The 15,044-nt window shown below is 43.3% G+C and overlaps 1 non-coding gene and 1 pseudogene across 1 annotated transcript; both read left to right on the plus strand.

The window, feature by feature from the left end:
- Positions 1–1,440: 1,440 nt before the first annotated feature.
- On the plus strand, positions 1,441–1,541 carry LOC118144711 (small nucleolar RNA U13). The gene has a single exon (XR_004729457.1). It is a non-coding gene; the product is annotated as a small nucleolar RNA U13 (small nucleolar RNA).
- A 659-nt stretch (positions 1,542–2,200) lies between these two features.
- On the plus strand, positions 2,201–3,999 carry LOC100412388 (CASP8 and FADD-like apoptosis regulator pseudogene; annotated as a pseudogene).
- The last annotated feature ends 11,045 nt before the right edge of the window (positions 4,000–15,044 follow it).

Raw genomic sequence — 15,044 nt, forward strand, 5'->3', positions numbered from 1 at the left:
CATTTTAAATGGAAATGGCAAGAGTAGTGCTGTGGCAAGTCATATTTCTTGGCAGACGAGATGACAAATGACAATCACAAGGACTAACAGTATTGGATGCCTATAATATTTCAGCTTCTGCCCTAAGGATGTTACATGCATGCCCACACATCATCTTTAAGATTCTTTTCCCAATTTACAGATAAGAAAATGTCTTAGACTAGTTCCTGGAAGCTGGCAAGTATTCAAAAATCAGATTTTTTTTTTTAGAGGCTAAGAAATGTACCCAGCTTCCAAGCAACAGAATCACAATTCAAGTCCAAACTCTAAAAGGCTTTTTTTTTTCTTCTTGAGATGGAGTCTCGCTCTGTCACCCAGGCTGGAGTGCAGTGGCGTGATCTTGGCTCACTGCAACCTCAAGCGATTCTGCAGCCTCAGCCTCCTGAGTAGCTGCAACCACAGGCATCCGTCACCACACCCGGCTAATTTTTATATTTATAGTTTTTAGTAGAGATGGGTCTTCACCATGTTTGGCAGGCTGGTCTCAAACTCATGACCTCAAGTGATCTGCTCACCTCAGCCTTCCAAAGTGCTGGGATTACAGGTGTGAGCCACCCCGCTCAGCCCCTTCAAAGCTTTTAACCTTAGCCTTGCCACTTACTAAATCTGTGGCCCTGGGCAAGTTTAAAAGGCAAAACAGAGCTAACAGGTATCACAGAGTAGATTTTTAAAAGTATTTTGAAAGTTGTGTAATATCAACCTAAATTCACAAACAGACAATTATTAGGAAATATTTCAAAATTGTCAAATTGAATAACTTGTAAATATTCAGGCTGTATAGTTCTGCATTGAAATCAATAAAAATAGGGCTCAAAGTAACAGCTCCGAAGAATCCTTGGGTACCCCTCTGGGTATGAGAACCAAACACCAGACAACCAAGGAAACTGTCAACTCCTGGTAACTACCAGAGCCTCGAGGAAAAACGTTTTCAGCTCTCCTCTGGGTCAAATGACTGTAGCTTACTGAACCAGACAGAGTCCATAATGAGATTTTCTCAAGAGGGGAAGGTGGTAAGGGCACATTATAATGATAGCCTTCTGGCCAGGTGCAGTGGCTCTTGCCTGTAATCCCAACACTTTGGGAAGCCAAGGTGGGCAGATCACTTGAGATCAGGAGTTCAAAACCAGCCTGGACAAGATGGTGAAACCCCATCTCTATTAAAAAATACATAAATATAAAAATTACCCAGTCATGATAGCACCCGTCTGTGATCCCAGCTACTCAGGAAGCTGAGGCAGGAGAGTGGCTTGAACCTGGGAGGTGGAGGTTACAGTGAGTTGAGATCATGACACTGCACTCCAGCCCACGTAACAGAACGAGACTTTGTCTCAAAACATAAAAAAATAAAGGCCTTCTGATGACTGACACCCAGTCATCTCTACTGAAAAATTAAACTAAAAACTCCTTTCGTAGTTCATGAGCATGATGATTGTGTTCACACACATGTGTGAAACGTAGCACCACAAACCTTGTTACAACATTGGCACATTACCCGTCTGGCATGAAAAAAAAGAGAGAGAGAGAGAAATCCCTGACTCACACCTCTGTTCACACATCTCTTCATTCTAAACTTGATCTTGGCCTCAACTGTCATAGCAAAAGGGAGGGCACAGCAGAAAAGCCAAGGTTTTCTTGGCTTCCAGGTCGGCAGGAATCCAGATTCAAGCAATGTAAGGACTACTGAGGGAGGGTTTCAGGAACGAACTTTCGAGGCCTACCGCATCACTACTGTACCACCCACCCCAACCTAGGTACAAAGATGAGGCTGCTGAAATCCAATTCACACATTGCTGATACAAAGCTGCTTAGAGCCTGAAAAATCTGAAGCCTTCTTCCAATACATCTGTCCAGACCTCCCGCCATTCTAATAAGCACAAAAGCAAGAAACATGCCTCACCCTTCCCCATCCCCATACCCGTCTAAAATGTGACACCCTTGCACATCTTGATCCAAAATAGATTGCGTAAACAATAACAAAACCTGACTTTCGTCCAGTAACAGCTGAGACAAAGTCCAGGGCTATCCAAGGACCACGGGAGGGGGTGGGGCTCGGAAGGGATGGGACGTGGAAGGGAAGCGCAACGAACAGCGATCGCACAGCAGCACCAAGTACGCTTCCAGGCTTTCGGTTTTCTTTCCTCCATCTTCCGTGCGCCCGCCCAGAGTCTGACCGAGCGAAGGCTGAGGTGGCAGCGGCAGGAGAGTCCGGCCGCGACAGGACGACCTCCTCCACTGGAAAGGATTCTGAAAGAAATGAAGTCATCCCTCAGAAATGAAGTTGACTACCTCCTGGCTTTCTGTTGACTGGCCTGGAGCTGTACTCCTGTAGACCCTTGTGAGCTTTCCCAGCCTAAAAGTAGGATGTCTGCAGAGGTCATCCATCAGGTTGAAGAAGCACTTGACACAGATGAGAAGGAGATGCTGCTCTTTTTGTGCCGGGATGTTGCTATAGATGTGGTTCCACCTAATGTCAGGGACCTTCTGGATATTTTACGTGAAAGAGGTAAGCTCTCTCTCGTGAGCTTGGCTGAACTGCTCTACAGAGTGAGGCGATTCGACCTGCTCAAGCGGATCTTGAAAATGGACAGAAAAGCCGTGGAGGACCACCTGCTCAGGCACCCTCACCTTGTTTCGGACTACAGAGTGCTGATGGCAGAGATCGGTGAGAATTTGGATAAATCTGATGTGTCCTCATGAATTTTCCTCATGAGGGATTATATGGACCGAGGCAAGAAAAACAAGGAGAAGAGTTTCTTGGACCTTGTGGTTGAGTTGGAGAAACGAAATCTGGTTGCCCCAGATCAACTGGATTTATTAGAAAAAGGCCTAAAGAACATCCACAGATTAGACCTGAAGACAAAAATCCAGAAGTACAAGCAGTCTGCTCAAAGAGCAGGGACAAGTTACAAGAATGTTCTCCAAGCAGCAATCAAAAACAGTTTCAAGGATCCTTCAAATAACTTCAGGCTCCATAATGGGAGAAGTAAAGAACAAAGACTTAAGGAACAACTTGGCACTCAACAAGAACCAGTGAAGACATCCATTCAGGAATCAGAAGCTTTTTTGCCTCAGAGCATGCCTGAAGAGAGATACAAGATGAAGAGCAAGCCCCTAGGAATCTGCCTGATAATCGATTGCATTGGCAATGAGACAGAGCTTCTTCGAGATACCTTCACTTCCCTGGGCTATGAAGTTCAGAAATCCTTGCATCTCACTATGGATGGTATATTACAGGTTCTTCAACGAGTTGCCTGTATGCCCCAACACCAAGACTACGACAGCTTTGTGTGTGTCCTGGTGAGCCGACGAGGCTCCCAGACTGTGTATGGTGTGGATCAGACTCACCCAGGGCTCCCCCTGCATCACATCAGGAGGATGTTTATGAAAGATTTATGCCCTTATCTAGTAGGGAAGCCAAAGGTGTTTTTTATTCAGAACTATATGGTGTCAGAGGGCCAGCTGGAGGACAGCAGCCTCCTGGAGGTGGATGGGCCAGCGATGAAGAATGTGGAATCCAAGTCTCAGCAGCGAGGGCTGTGCACAGTTCACCGAGAAGCTGACTTCTTCTGGAGCCTTTGCACTGCAGATGTGTCCCTGCTGGAAGAGTCCTGCAGTTCACCGTCCCTGTACCTGCAGTGCCTCTCCCAGAAACTGAGACAAGAAAGAAAACGTCCACTCCTGGATCTCCACATTGAACTCAATAGCACCATGTATGATTGGAACAGCAGAGTTTCTGCTAAGGAGAAATACGATGTCTGGCTGCAGCACACTCTGAGAAAGAAACTTATCCTCTCTTACACATAAGAGACCAAAAGGCCATGCACAGTGGCTCTTGCTTGCAATCCTGGCGCTTTGGGAGGCCAAGGAGGGCAGATCACTTGAGGTCAGGAGTTCAAGATCAGCCTGGCCAACATGGCAAAACGCTGTCTCTAATAAAAATACAAAAATTAAAAAAAAAAAAAAATAATAACAAAACCTAAGCCTGGAGTCACATATTTATTTTTTTAACAAATATTTATTCAGCCCCTACTCTGTGCCCTGGCACCTTTTCTTCCCCCTGGATCCCTGGAGCTGCCTTTAATCTCCCTATTCCATCCTTGCTGACGCTGCAGGTCTCCAGTTCATAATCTAATTTACTGTTCCTTCACCAGGGTCCCACCTTCTGCTGTGCAGATCGCCCATCCTTTTTCTCCAGCATGGATTATTGTTCTACACTCCTCTCTGCCCCAGGCTTTACTTCTTTCCTCCTGGCTTAATTTCAGCACCCTTAATCTCTTCATTTTTCAGCCCTTCTCGCAGCTCTTTCCATCTCCTGCCACAAATATCTGATCTCAACCAACCCACAGAACAGCCCCTGAATAGAGCAAACGGGGCCGAAAGAATGTAACTGATTTGCCTGTGCTAGTCCCATGAGTGAGTGGTCTCATTCAGCAAATTCTGTAGCCAGGTGCAGTGGCTCACGCCTGGAATCCCAGCACTTTGAGAGACCGAGGTGGGCGGATCACAGGGTCAGGAGTTTGAGATCCACCTGGCCAATATGGTGAAACCCCATCTCTACTAAAAATACAAAAATTAGCTGGGTGTGGTGGTGGGCACCTGTAGTCCCGGCCAGTCAGGAGGCTGAGGCAGGAGACTCACTTGAACCCGGGAGGCGGAGGTTGCAGTGAGCCAAGATTACACCACTGCCCTCCATCCTGGGTGACAGAGTGAGACTCCATCTCAGAAATAAATAAATAAATAAATTTTAACAAATTCTGTAAATTAATAATGGTAACAATAATAGCCTGCCCTTGAACTTGAGCTGTTGGACAGGTTGCAGCTATTAGTAATGATCAAGTCTAAGGATTGACCTTGGGCATGAGTGGCATGAGGTATGGAAGGGTGCAAGGCCATTTGAAGAGGGGAAGCCTAAGAGACACCAAGACTAGATACTATGTTGAATACAGTCATCTGTAAGGATGAAACAATCATCAAGAAGGATGACAGAAACCAAGAAGGTGAAAGGAACCTTGAAGAAATGAGGGCATGTGTGGGAAGGAGGACGTGTTAGAGGACCACAATTCAGTAGAATTTGATGATGTGACAGAGGTGGTAGTGGGAGCTGTGGAGTGGGAGGGAAAATGGCCTGGATGCAGGAACAAGAACACTCACCCCATTTGCAGGGCCCTGGTCTGAGAAGTGTGGGAGAGAAAACAGCCATCCACGGCAAGGGAACCGTGTGCTCAGGAGAGCCAGGTCTAGCAAGCAGGTGAAGAAAACATTCAGAGAAGTGAGGAAGTGAGGCTTTTGAGAGAATACAACTGAGGTCCCTGTGGAAGTGTTGCAGAAGCTGGGGAGGGGGCTGGTGCGGTGGCTCACACCTGTAGTCCACACTTTGGGAGGCTGAGATCGGGAGATCAAGAGAGGTCAAGAGTTCGAGACCAGCCTGGCCAACACAGTAAAATTCCATCTCCAATTAAATGCAAAACTTAGCCAAGCATGGTGGTACACACCTGTAGACACAGCTACTCAGGAGACTGAGGCAGGAGAATCTTTCAAACGTGGGAGGCAGACGTTGCAGTGAGCCGAGATTGTGCCACTGCACTCAGCCTAGGCAACAGATTGAGACTTTGTCTCAAAAATTTAAAGAAAAAAGAAGAAAAATAAAAAGAAAAAAGAAGTTGGGGAGGGGTAAGACATGGGATCAGAAAAGGAGATATACAAGGTCATGTGGACATCAGAATCTAAAGGATGAGAGATGATTTGGGAAACTGGGCTGACATAAAAAGGGAGGAAGAAGAAGGACATGAAGGAATTCGTTCCAAGATCCCAGAGCAAATTGCAGTAGCACAGCTGTGAGTTTGAGGGGCAGGAGGGTGAAGATTGTCAGGAACATGAAGAGTTCTCACCCCCTGCAAATTAATAATCTGTTGGGGGGAGTCCCATATACATGACAGAACCATACATCCCAGATGTCTTTGGAAACTGCAGATATGGAAACCTATAGGAGGGAACCCAAATCCAACAGGAAGGGTCATAAAAAACTTCGAGAGAGAGAGAATTTGGCTGGGCGCAGTGGCTCGCGCCTGTAATCCCAGCACTCTGGGAGGCCAAGACAGGCGGATCACGATGGTCAAGGATCAAGACCATCCTAGCCAACATGGTGAAACCCCGTCTCTAAAAAATAAAATAAAATAAAAAAGAAAGAAAGAGAGAATAACAGAATTACATGAAATGATTGCAACCACTAGAAAAAAAATTTTTTTTTTGAGACAGAGTCTCACTCTGTCACTCCAGGTTGGAGTGCAGTGGTGCAATCCCAGCTCACTGCAACCTCTACCTCCCAGGTTCCAGCGATTCTCCCAAGTAGCTGGTACTACAGGCATGTGCCACCAAGGCCGGCTTTTTTTTTTTTTTTTTTTTTTTGTATTTTTAGTAGAGACAGGGGTTTCACCATATAGGCCAGGCTGCTCTCAAACTCCTGACCTCATGACCCACCTGCCTGGGCCGCCCAAAGTGCTGAGATTACAGGCATGAGCCACCGCACCCAGCCTAGAAAATAATTGAAATGCTTCTCCTATGGCAATGAGTCTTTGTATAAATGGACCATAAGTTGAAAAAAATTGTACAATATTTTATATTCACATTATTTGAATAGTCTTTAGTCTTGTCAGAGTGAAACTGATTGCATTCGGCCAGAGAACTTTGCAAGATCTACACAGCGCAAGGTGAGTATATTACCTTTAATGTAAGTTGTAAAATTCTAAATAGATGTAGGCTAGAGATTTTCTGAGTCTAAGAGTCTAATTCTTTCCCCATCCCCTTATTACCTGAATCATCTCTGAAATTACCTGCAGTATTTGGGGTGATGGCTACAGATAGAAAATTAAATTGATGGAACCTTCCCCGACTCCCTTATCTAAATTAGCTGCACTATCTTTATGTCCACATGTGCTGATCGCCTGCATGTATCTCACACAATCCTCACAACAACCGGCAAGGTCAAAATTTCTAATTTATAAACAAGAAATCTAATGCTCAGAAAGCTAAGACAACTTGCCAAGATCCCACAGCTAGGGAACAGCTGAAGCAGGACTCACAATTGTCTGTAAACTGCCCTTTCCTGTAGACCATAATGCGATCACATTTTCAGTGTTGTTAAAATGCAAGAAAAAAAAAGCTATTTGTGTTGTCCACGCTAGATGGTAATCCACTTACCTCTTCTAGTAGTTTCAAGGGAGAAAACTAGTTGATTAGACCTTAAAAGCCTTTTATATGGTCGCTAAGATAAAACAAATTAAAATATAATATGGAAGAATCCCCCTAGAGAATTCTAAAGAGTGCAAGCTAGTTTTCCAAGATGGAATTGGCCTGTGTTTAGTTGAAGGAATAGATTGGAAACAGACTGATAAATTTGGACAGCCAGGAAGTCCAAATGGGACCACTCATTATATCATAAACAGACAGGTATGGGTGAAAGTGAGCTCGTTGGCCGGGCGCAATGGCTCACACCTGTAATCCCAGCACTTTGGGAGGCCAAGGCAGGTGGATTGCCTGAGCTCAGGAGTCGGAGACTAGCCTGAGCAACACAGTGAAACCCTGTCTCTACTAAAATACAAAAATTAGCCAGGTATAGCAGTGTGCACCTGCAGTCCCAGCTACTCAGGAGGCTGAGTCAGGAGAATTGCTTGAACCCGGGAGGTGGAGGTTGCAGTGAGCCAAGGATCGTGCCACTGCACTCCAACCTGGGCAACAGAGCAAGCCTCTGACTTAAAAAAAAAAAAAAGAAAAAAAAAGAAAGTGAGCTCCATCTACAGAGCATCCTCATCTTATTTTATTTTGAGACAGAGTCTCACTGTTTCACCCATACTGAAGTGCAGTGATGAAATCATGGCTCACTGCAGCCTCAACCTCCTGGGCTCAAGCGATCTTCCTACCAGAGCCTCCCAAGCAGTTGGCCCTCATTTTTAAAAACAAACAAAAAAGGCATCTGTCAACCCACATAGATGGACTACTATTCAAATGTAGAGCATTTACTCATTTTAAAACAAATCTGTGGCTGGTCACAGTGGCTCACACCTGTAATCCCAGTACTTAGAGAGGCTGTTGGAGGATGATCTCCCAGGAGTTCAAGACCAGCCTGAGCAACACAATGAGACACCATCTCTATAGATCATTAAAAAACATTAGCTGGTTTTGCTCAAAGCAATAGGAAAAGAAGAAAAGAAAAAAAAAAAATTAGCCGGGCATGGTGGTGCACTCCTGCAGTCCCAGCTACTCAGGAGGCTGAGGTGGGAGGATTTCTTGAGCCCAGGTGGTCAAGGCTGCAATGAGCACTGATTGTACCACTGCATTCCATGCCGGTCAACACTGTGAGACCCTGTCTAAAAAGAAAAAAGGAAAAGGAAAGAAAAAGAAATGGATTTAGATTCAGAATCCTGGGTTTAACTCCCAGCTTTACCATTATTGGCTAAGTGGGTTACTTAATCCTTCTGTTCCTCATTTCCTTATCTATAAATTGGGTATAATATTGGCACTCACCTCATAGTGGTGCTGTAAGAATTAAACGGATTACTGTTTGTAAAGTTCTTAGCATAGGCCTGGCTCATAGTAAGTCTTTCATAAATGTTTACTATTATAATTATTTTTGGTTCTTAGACTTTCTTTTTCTTTTTTGTTTTTTTGTTTTAGAGACCGGCTTTTGCTATGTTGCCCAGGCTGGTCTTGAATGCCTGGGCTCAAGCAATCCTACTGCCTCTCAGCCTCCCAAAGTGCTGGGATTATAGGCATGAGCCACCAGGCCCAGCCATCAGGCATATGTTTAACAAGTATCTGCGGTCTCCATAAAAAAATTAAAAAGGCCAGGTGCAGTGGCTCAGGCCTGTAATCCTAGCACTTTGGGAGACCGAGGTGGGTGGATCACCTGAGGTCGGGAGTTCAAGACCAGCCTGACCAACATGGAGGAAAAAAAAAGTATCTAATAATAATAAAATTATATTACCACTTAATGAGTGCTTACTATGTGCCTTGCCCTGTGCCATTATCTCATTTCATCATCACAGCCATTTTTAGTGATAAGGGAATACTGTTATAATGTCCATATAAAGATAAGGAAACTGAGACTTAGACAAGTTAAATAATCTGCTCAAAGTTTACGAAAGTGGAACCAGAACACAAACCCAGACTGGCTGACTCCAGAAGTCTTACTCTTTGTTTGTTTGTTTGTTTTGAGACAGGGTCTGGCTCATCACCCAGGCTGGAGTTCAGTGGCTCACTACAAACTCCACCTCAAGGCTCAAGGGATTCTCATGCCAGTCTCCCAAATAACTGTAACTACAGGCAGACACCACCACACCTAGCTAATTTTTTGTATTTTTTGTTGGCATGGAGCTTCACCATGTTGGCGAGGCTGGTCTCAAACTCCTGACCTCAGGTGATCCACCCACCTAGGTCTCTCAAAGCGAGGACTACAGGTATGAGCCACCATACCCAGCTGATATTTTACCATTTTTAAAAGTTAAGGAGAGGTTGGGTGTAGTGGCTCACACCTGTTATCCTAGTACTTTGGGAGGCTGAGGTAGGAGGATCGCTTGAGGCCAGGAGTTTGAGATCAGCCTGGGCAAGAGAGAGAGACCATGTCTCTACAAAAAAAAAAAAAAAAATTAAGGAGCAAATATAATGTTTCGGCAGTGGCTTACTCCTATAATCCCAGCACTTTGGGAGGCTTAGGCTGGCAGATCACCTGAGGTCAGGAGTTCAAGACCAGCCTGGCCAACATGGTGAAACCCTTTCTCTACTAAAAATACAAGATTAGCCAGGCATGGTGGGTATGCTTGTAATCCCAGCTACTTGGGAGGCTGAGACAGGAGAGTCACTTTAACCTAGGAGGTGGAGGTTGCAGTGAACTGAGATCTCACCGTTGTACTACAGCCTGGGCAAAAAGAACAAAACTCCATCTCAGAAAAAAGAAAAAAAGAGGGAGAGACTAGCCTAGGCAACATAGCAAAACCCTGTCTCAAAAAAAAAAAAAAAATAGATTGGGCATGATGGCTTACTCCTGTAATCCCAGCACTTTGGGAGGCCGAGGTGGATGAATCACTTGAGGTCAGGAGTTAAAGACCAGCCTGGCCAACATGGTGAAGCCCCATCTCTACTAAAAATACAAAAAAATTACCCAGGCATGGTGGCGAGCGCCTGTAACCCCAGCTACTCAGGAGGCTGAGGCAGGAGAATCACTTGAACCCAGAAAGCAGAGGTTGCAATGAGTTGAGATTGCACTACTGCACTCCACCCTGGCAACAGCACAAGACCCTGTCTCAAAAATAAAATAAATATTTTAAAAAAAAATTTAAATAAAATATAATACTTCTACCTAACAAGAAAAGAAAACATTATACTAGTCATCTTTAACAAGCATCTTGGAAGACACTTGAATTACAAGAAATCTTCCAGCTGGGTAGGGTTGCTCATGCCTGTAATCTCAGCATTTTGGGAGGCCAAGGCAGTTGGATCACCTGAGATCAGGAGTTCAAGGCAGCCTGACCAACATGGTAAAACCCCATCTCTACTAAAAATACAAAAAATTAGCCAGGCATGATGGCGGGCACCTATAATCCCAGTTGCTTGGGAGGCTGAGGCAGGAGAATCCCTTGAACCCAGGAGGCAGAGGTTTCAGTAAGCCGAAATCATGCCATTGTACTCCAGCCTGGGCAAAAAGAGTGAAACTAAAAAAAAAAAAAAAAAGAAATCTTCCGTTCCAGGCCCAGCTCCCAATTCACTCCCTAGCCCTCAGCAGGTCCCAGCAGTCTTGGCTTGCTCATATCTTTTTTTCAAATTGGTGATGTCTAGTTCTGGTCAGCTAAGGAATTTATAGGGCTAGATTATTGCACTGATTTCTGCTTTTCTTAAACAGAGTTGGCTTCTAGTCAACAATTTATTAATTTTTTTTTAATTACAACCTTCTTTTTTTTAATACTTAAAAGCCAATAGTCAACAATATAGATAGAATGGGGGTAGTGTGGGAAAAAAAGAAGACACTACTTTTTACTATTCACTTTTTTTTTTTTTTGGTTGAGACACATCTTGCTCTGTCACCCAGGCTGGAATGCAGTGATGTTACCATTTCTTTGATATAATCATCTCTTGGTAATCCGGAAAATCTCAAATTCCTGGGCTCAAGTGATCCTCTCGCCTCAGCCTCCCAAAGTGCTGGGATTACAGGTGTAAACCACCATGCCCAGCCCTTTTTTTCTTTTTTTTTTTGGTTCCTAGCCAGTAGACCACCAGGGAATTATTATTTTTGAAGACTAGCAGTCACTTTCCTTTCTTTTACTAGTTATACATCTAGCAAGGCCATATTAGTTACATATACACATGACGAAAAAAAGTTGACTATCAATTATAGTACTGACTGCTCAGTGTGGTGGCTTGTGCCTGTAATCCCAGCACTTTGGGAGGCTGAGGCAGGTGGATCACCTGAAGTCAGGAGTTCGAGACCAGCCTGCCCAACATGGTGAAACCCTGTCTCTACTAAAAATACAAAATTTAGCCAGGCATGGTGGCAGGTGCCTGTAATCTCATCTACTTAGGAGGCTGAGTCAGGAGAATTGCCTGAACCAGGAAGTTGCAGTGAGCTGAGATGGTGCCACTGCACTCCAGCCTGGGCAACAAGAGTGACTCTGTCTCAAAAAAAAATTATGGTACTGACAATCAAGAACTGTAAAGGATCTAAGATTTTACCCTACTTGCAAGTTAACGAGTTAGCCAAACACTAGGAAATTGAAGACATGACACTCCTGGGTCAGATATAAGGGATTTTTATTATTCATGTTAATACCAGTAACCAGAATTTCATCACTTTTTGCATTTGCTCCCAGAGTCTCAAACCCCCCATGGTGACAGGAAAAGGACCAGGTGACAACAGCACATGCAGTGGTTTGCATTATAAGAGAAGAAACAAAGACGGGTGTGGTGGCTCACACCTGCAATCCCAGCACTTTGGGAGGCCAAGGCATGTGGATCATGACATCAGGAGTTCAAGGCCAGCCTGGCCAAGATGATGAAACCCCATCTCTACTAAAAATAAAAAAATTAACCTGGTACTGTGGCAGACACCTGTAACCCCAACTACTCAGGAGGCTGAGGCAAGAGAATTACTTGAACCTAGGAGGCAGAGGTCAAAGGAAGCTGAGATTGAGCCACTGCACTCTAGCCTGGGTAACAGAGCAAGACTTCATCTCAAAAAAAAAAAGAAGGCGAAACCTGCACTTTGAAAATGAGCCAACAATAAGTGTGTTCTTTTGCTCCAGAAGGAATTATTACCTCTGTCTTCCAAGGCTGTTCAGCACACAAATATCCTTGAAAAGATAGTCTGGAACAAATGTACCAGTGACTCTCTGCTCATGAGATAGGCAGAAATGTGAGAGATCCATGAAAAACTGTTTCCAACATGGATCATTCTGCTTAATAGAATAGTATTAGTTTTAAATACTATTAAATCCATAGATTTTTTCTTTTTCTTTTCTCTTTTTTTTAATCCAAAATGTGTTTATTGAGATGGTTTCCCACTCATCTTGATTCAGAGTGCTTTTAGTGCTGTTTCCTCCTAAAATAACATCTTTCTGTAAGACTTGCTTTTCCTCCTGTAGTCTGGCAGAGGACAGTGGAGCAGCCAACACACAGAACCACCGTTCGTGCATGGCTGAAGACCGTGGTGATTTTATAGCATCCTGGGCATTTCACATCCATGAAGTAGGACTTGGGGCTCTGCACCAGGCGTTTCTTCTTGTGTTTCCTCTCCTCTTCTGGAGAGGGATGAAATCCTTTGCGAGAGGCATGTTCTCGTGGGTAGGTTGTCACCACCGGAAAGGCTTTTTTTTTTTTTGCAACAGAATCTGGCTCTATCTCCCATCTCCCAGGCTGGAGTGCAGTGGCGTGATGCCGTCTCACTACAACCTCTGCCTCCCAGATTCAAGCTACTCTCGTGCCCCAGCCTCTCGAGTAGGTAGGATTATAGTAGGCTCACACCACCAAGCCTAGCTATTTTCTGTATTTTTAGTAGAGACAGGGTTTCGCCATCTTAGCCAAGCTGGTCTCCAACCCCCGATCTCAGGTGATCTGCCTGCCTTGGCCTCCCGTAGTGCTGGGATTACAGGTGTGAACCACTGCTGCTGGCCAGATCCATAGACTTTTTTGTAAATGTTATAAGGCCAACAAGTTACATACCAGGATCTTGGAATGTTCATTTTACCAAAAAAAAAGTCAGTAAAGTCAATTGGGCTGCTACAGTTTTCATATTTCCTACAGATTCCAGTGAGCCAACACAGATTCTACTAATCAAATTTCCACACAAAATAAAATGCAGTCAGTGGAAACTCTAAAGGTACAATGTAGCCGTTTATACTAAGACTGTTGAACACAATATTCTAGAGCAAAATGATCTCAATAACAGTCATGAAACTTTTTTTTTTTAAGAGATGGAGTTTCCCTATGTTTTCTAAGCTGGCCTTGAACTCCTAGGTTCAAGTGATCTGCCTGCCACGCCTCCCAAAATGCTGAGATTATAGGAATGGGCCACTGTGCTGGGCCTATCAGGCTATTTTTAAAGTCTGAATCTTAATGTCTAGATTGAATGATATTAAATCCCCATTTGTTCATTCATTAACTCTTCTGAGAGAGAAAAAGGAGAGAAATTTTTCTCTCTCAGGACCAGTTTTCTTATAAGAATCCCCAACTTTGGAATTATAAGATATATATCCCCAGCTCACCCTCTATTTGAATGGAAAATTAGATTTGCATTTGACATCATCACACATAGTACTCTCGAAATAAAAGCTAAATATATTGTTTTTTATTATAGACCACAATTACAAGATCATAAACATTAGTCTAATTGAATAAAATAATGGTAATTCCTAATTGCATCAAAATAAAACTAAGTTTTGTGCATAGTACATTCATATGAAAATGGAATGAAATGGGATCTGTAAAATATGCAGTAATATACTAAGGTATATTAGTTCTATTGAGATTCTTGTAGACTTATCACAGTCCAGCATCAAGCAAGGTGCTTGGCACAGAGTAGATGTTCAATAGTTGTTGAATGAATGAACAAACAAATGTACACACTTCTCTGTAATTTATAACTTTGTAGGTCCATTTTCCCCAAAAAATACCATTTCCTTTTCTCCTAATCTGTCTTGCTCATGTAACTAAACTAGTCCCTTCATCCCAATGGTCACATGATTCTGAATCTTCACAGAATCACCTTCTGATCATTAAAAGCTAATATACTGAGATTCAGAGATCTATGATCAGAAAACATCTTTTAAGTATTTCTTTTTGTCTTGTGTGGTTTTAGGTAGTAGCCCCCAAATTGCAAAAATTAAAACAACCACCCAAGTTAAAATGACTTTTATCCAAAACACAGGCAATAATGAACCCTGACAAATATATAGAAAAAAGGGAACCCTTGTACATTTTTGATGGGGATGTAAGTTAGTACAGCCACTATGAAAAACAGTACAGAGATTCCTCCAAAAACTAAAAACAGAGCTACCACATGACCTAGCAATCCCAGTGCCAGGAATATACTCAAAAGAAAGACAATCCATGTATTGAAGAGATATTGACACTCCCATGTATATTTCAGCATTATTCACAATAGCCAAGATTCAGAAGCAACTTAAGTATCCACTAACAGAGAATGAATAAAGAAAATGTGATCTGTATACACAATGGAGTACTATTCAGCCATAAAGAAGAATGAGATCCTGCCATTTGCAACAACATGGATGGACCTTCAGGACATTGTGTTAAATGAAATAAGCCAGGCACAGAAAGACAAACTTTGCATGTTCTCATTTGTGGAAGCTAAAAATTAAAACAATTGAAGTCATGAAGATAGAGAGTAGAATGATGGTTACCTGAGGCTGGGAAAGGTAGTGGTGGAAAGGGAAAGGGGTTCAAAAATATAGTTGGATAGAATGAATAAGATCTATTATTTGATGGCACCACAGGATGATTAC

This window comes from Callithrix jacchus, chromosome 9 (genome assembly GCF_049354715.1).
Source record: "Callithrix jacchus isolate 240 chromosome 9, calJac240_pri, whole genome shotgun sequence".
Taxonomy (NCBI): domain Eukaryota; kingdom Metazoa; phylum Chordata; class Mammalia; order Primates; family Cebidae; genus Callithrix; species Callithrix jacchus.